The sequence below is a fragment of the Mastomys coucha genome, unplaced genomic scaffold, assembly GCF_008632895.1.
Source record: "Mastomys coucha isolate ucsf_1 unplaced genomic scaffold, UCSF_Mcou_1 pScaffold16, whole genome shotgun sequence".
Classification (NCBI taxonomy): Eukaryota; Metazoa; Chordata; class Mammalia; order Rodentia; family Muridae; genus Mastomys; species Mastomys coucha.
The window spans coordinates 37,379,743-37,384,381 of record NW_022196898.1 but is presented as its reverse complement, the minus strand read 5'-3'; the positions used below and the strand labels follow the sequence as shown (position 1 = coordinate 37,384,381).

Below are 4,639 nucleotides of genomic sequence, written 5' to 3'. Positions count from 1 at the left end.
TGCAGTACTTAGGAAAGTCAGAGATAAAGAGAAACTGGCCATAAAGGGGCTTGCCTCACTGGTCTCCTAAACCTGGTATCTGCACACGGGTGCCTGCCTAAGGGTGGGCAAAGGGGCAGAGCAGGCACCCAGGGGTTAGAGTATCCCCCGCCCCTTGCCACATCTGGGGTCCTGCCTCCACAAATGAGAATCCAGGAGCCACAGAAGTGGGGCACAGTGGGACAGGAGAGGAGGAGGAAGAATATGGGGAGATTCTAGTCCCTCCCACTTAGAGATGCGGTCGCCATGGTGACTAAGGACCAGTGAGGTGGGATGGGGTTGAGGATGGGGGTGGGAGGGTGGCGGGAAGGAGGCACTCGGAGACCGGAAAGCCAAGCGCCTGGCATTCCAGGGGGAGGGAAGCACAGCGGAATCCCGAGCTCCAGGTAAGAAGCAGGGGAGCCGACAGACAGTGCGGAACAGAGGGGCGGGCCATTGTCTGGCGCTGACTCTGCCCTGAGGAGGGGCAGACAGAGAAGTCAGACCATTGTGTGTAATGCTCAACGCAGCCTCCAGCACTAGCCAGACTGGGAGAGGGAGCCCAAGAGGCACTGGGTAAGAGGTTAGGTTGATGGAGTGTGTGTGTGTGTGTGTGTGTGTGTGTGTGTGTGTGTGTGTGTGTGGCGATAAGAATGCTGGAGACCTGCAGGGACAGGAAGAGGTATGTGTGGGGGGGTGCTAGGGACACAGACTGGGGGCATCCTTAGTGACCCCCACCACCACGAACACATAGGGGCATTCAAATCCATGTAAGTTGATTTGACTGGCTACAATCATAAAAAAGGGGGCAGGGCCATGGGTTGAAAGGGGAGCTGGAAAAGGTTGTTTCCCAAGACCTTGCTCCTATAAGGGCTGTTGCCCCTAAGGCTAGGGAGAGCAGGAGGCTGGGCACACTGGACTTGCCAGGTCACTGATGAGGCCAGGGGTGGCTTCTGTGCTGGCACTCTTCCTCAATGAAGAATCCATGCGAGCCAGGGGCAAGGGGTCGGATGAGGAACTGACCCTCCATAATCCAACCCTCCTCACTCCCCACCCCGCTACTGCCTCTACTTTTGCCAATCAAGTCCCACAGGAAGGGGCTACCCTCCTCTGTGGTCTAAGGATTGAGGGGAGGGCTTGGGAGAACTGGAGTCTGACCAAGGAGCTTAAGTTTAACGCTGTGATTTCCTGGAGCTAACACCGTCCTGGGGTTTCCCCAGGCTGAGCTCCAGGGCTTATGGAGAACTGGCTTGAGAACAGGGACAGGGAAGATGGCATTTTTTCTCTATAGCAGTGATTCCCAACCTTCCTAATACTGTGACCCTTTGATACAGTTCCTCGTGTGGTGGTGACCCCCAACCATAAAGTTATTCTCATTGCTACTTCCCTCCCAATTGTGATTCTGCTACTGTTATGCTTCCTAATGTAAATATGTGTGTTTTCTGATAGTCTTAGGCAACCCCTACGAAAGGGTCATTTGAACCATTACCCACCCACACCCACCCACACCCTATAAGGGGGGTCACATCCCGCAGGGTGAGAATCGCTGTTCTATAGACTGCATGCTGCCTGATGCCAATCTTGCCTCAGATGCTTCCGGTCACTGGCCTTGGTTTCCTCATTTGTGTAATGAGGGAAGGTGTATGGCTTGCCAGCTCTGAGCGTCCTGGAAGCAGAACCTGCTACATCATTTGTGGGGCCCAGTGTGAATGAAAACATAGTCCTCTTTTAAAAAATGATTAAGGTTTTCTCCAGACAAGCCACCACAGGAGGGAATACCCAGCATCGCTTCTTCTGAAGGCAGGAGCCTGTGTGAGTGACAGGTGAGGTTTAGGGGTGTGAGAGACAAGCTGGTGGGGCCATGTCCCTTTCTCCTTCCTGCCTCTCTCTTTTGAGCTGGTCCTGAAAGGCACTGTGAGCGAGTGGGTGGCACCATGGGGCTGGAAGCACCTAGCCTGAAGTTGACATCAGATGGCCTCTCTTTGGGGAGATTTCTGTTCCTTCTGAGTCAGGAATCATCCAGAGTGATGGTTCCTGGCTAGAGGAGAGACAGCCCCAGGCTCTTCCCACCCCGTGCTTGCTTACCCCCTTTGTTGAGCAGTTCTGAGCTGAGTTAATCCACTAGGGCAGGAGATGGGACTGAAGGAGCCAGCCCTGTAGGGAGAGCTTCCAAATTAGACAGGTCTGAAGTAGATGGGCATCAGGCTGTCCAGCCACCCCGGCCCCACTTCCCTTCTTTGTGCAAGAAGACTGTAGGGGAGCCTGCCTGCTAAAGTTGGGAAGCCTGAAGTCCCAATGTGAGCTCCTCACATTGTCAGAGGGTCTGGGAGAGCGCTTGGTCTTGTGAGGAGGCCCAGGGACAGGAAGAGAGTAGAGAGGATGGCATTGGGGCTGCTCCTCTGGTTCCCGTGTCACAGCTCCTCCCTGTGACCCAGATAGGTCAATCTGTCTCCAAAGAGAGGCCCTGGGGTGGTGGCTTCCCAAGCCTGAGCTAGAGGTCAAGGAGACTCAGAAGACAGTGTCAGAGTCCTCACAGTGAGCACGAGAGCTCGGAGTGTCTTAGCAAGCTTTGACCGATGGAGCCATTAGGAGGGTCTGTGTGAGCCCAGCTCCTGGGCCACGGCAGAGAATGGGAGCAGAAGGGAAAACATGGAGGGAAGGCCAAGCGGCCTGTACTGAGGAATGCTTCCAGTCTAGGAGCTGCAACTGGAAAGGGTGGAGGATAGCCTAGAGAGGGGACCATCCTGTAAGTGGGAGAGTGGAGGATAGCCTAGAGAGGGGACCATTCTGTAACTGGGAGGGTAGAGGATAGCCTACAGTGGAGACCATCCTGTACCAGGAAGGGTGGAGGATAGCCTAGAGAGGGGACCATCCTGTAAGTGGGAGGGTGGAGGATAGCCTAGAGAGGGGACCATCCTGTAACTGGGAGGGTGGAGGATAGCCTACAGTGGGGACCATCCTATACCCGGAAGGGTGGAGGGTAGCCTACAGTGGGGACCATCTTGGCAGTGAGAATTGTGAAGACAGGTATGTCCTAGAAGTAGACCAGCCTTGGGTCACTGTGCTCTTTAACCTGCAGTCAGTTGACCTGGGTGAGTGGGCAGCAGCAGCCTAACCACTCTTTATTGGCCTAGGAGCCCTTAGTTACTCATTAACCTTGCGTTACGAGGCCTTCCTGGAACCTTTGGGGAGGAGGAAGCAGCCACTATTCCAGCTGGGTGCCTCAGCTCCAAAGAGTAGCCCACGAAGCATGAGCTCACGCGGGGAATTTCTCCAGTTTCCCACCGAGACATTAAATACTAGGGCTTCCTCAACAAAGTCATAGGAAAAAAAAAAAACTAATACAAATGTAGGGCTATTTTCTTTTTCTTTTTTTCTTGTTTGTTTTGAGACAGGGTTTTACTCTGTAGCCCTGGATGACCTAGAGCTCACTCTGTAGACCAGGCTGGCCTTGAACTCAGAGATCTGCCTGCCTCTGCCTTCCGAGGGCTGGGATTAAAGGTATGCGCCACCACTGCCCAGCTTTAAATGTGTTATCTTTCAAGAATATGATCCCACAGAGTGGGAGGTTGGGAGGTCTCAGTATGTGGCAGTGGGGGAACCCCACTATGGGGTCAGAGAGAAAAGGAATTAGGAGAGACAGTGTCATACTGAGCTCTCTTGAGCAAGAGGAGTCTGCGTCTCAGGCTGGTTAGGCCAGAAGTGGTGTGCTGGAGAAACAAGGACATCACTGAATTAAGAGAAGGAACTCCTAATTTCTGGATAGATTAAGGAGGAAGGGAGAGAGGTGTGTCTCCTGCTAGGCCTGCCAGCCTCACCCTGACTCCCCCCTCCACCAGTCTCCCCGCCCTGATCCACCAACTTCCGCCCAAGCCAGCCAGGATCTGTCACAACTGGAGGTAGAAATTCTGGTTTCCCTGGCCTGAAACCCACACTGGCTCTGGCAGGATGGGTGCCTGGAGGGCTGCGCGCCCGTTCCAGCCAGGCTGAGCCTGCTTGCCTTGCCTGGACCCCCTTCTTTGCCGCGCAGATGGCACCCTGATTTAGGGTTTGAACACACGACTTCTCAGTGTGGCTGGCTCAAGGGTATGTGAGATGGGGCGGGGCGCGGGGGTGGGGTGGGGACCTGCATTCAGTGGCCATCGGGGAGGCTGATGTAGAGCTCCTGGGAGGCAGACAGGGGGGCTGGAGAAGTTGAGAGTCTGCCAGTGACTCCTGCCCAGGCTACTCCCAGAAAATACATCCGGCAGTCCCTCCACAGTGGTAGATAAACTGGCTCGCTCCTACCCCTAAGAAGAAGGCTAGATAGGTCCAATTAAGCAAGAGTCAAAGCCCCTAGGGCCTGGGGGAGAGGGTAGACTGTCTGCCTGGGTTGCGGTTAGTAGCGGGTACAAGGTGTCACAGCACAGCTGAGTGACAGGCCAGCCTGGGGAATCTACCTTTTTTCGTACAGGAACTAGTTCCCTAGAAGCCCTTTGCCCAGGGCCAGAGATGATCAGAGCTCTGGAGCTTGGGGCCAGGAGATGCTAAGGGGCAAAAGTGGGAAGGAATTTTCCTGTGAGCCAGGTGAGAAATGGCAAGGTAGTTTATTTTTTGTTTTTTTGTTTTTTTTTTTTTTTTT

At 54.2% G+C, this 4,639-nt stretch overlaps 1 protein-coding gene across 7 annotated transcripts in view; it reads left to right on the top strand.

Moving 5' to 3' along the window:
- Nucleotides 1-273: 273 nt before the first annotated feature.
- Sema4a (semaphorin 4A) overlaps nt 274-4,639 on the top strand; it is a 24,306-nt gene continuing 19,940 nt past the window's right edge. Inside the window, exons 1-2 of one of the 7 annotated variants that reach the window (XM_031374389.1) lie at nt 328-425; nt 1,763-1,841. The gene's annotated coding sequence lies outside the window, so the exon portion shown is untranslated. The other 6 variants (XM_031374388.1, XM_031374391.1, XM_031374387.1 and 3 more) reach the window with 6 other exon arrangements.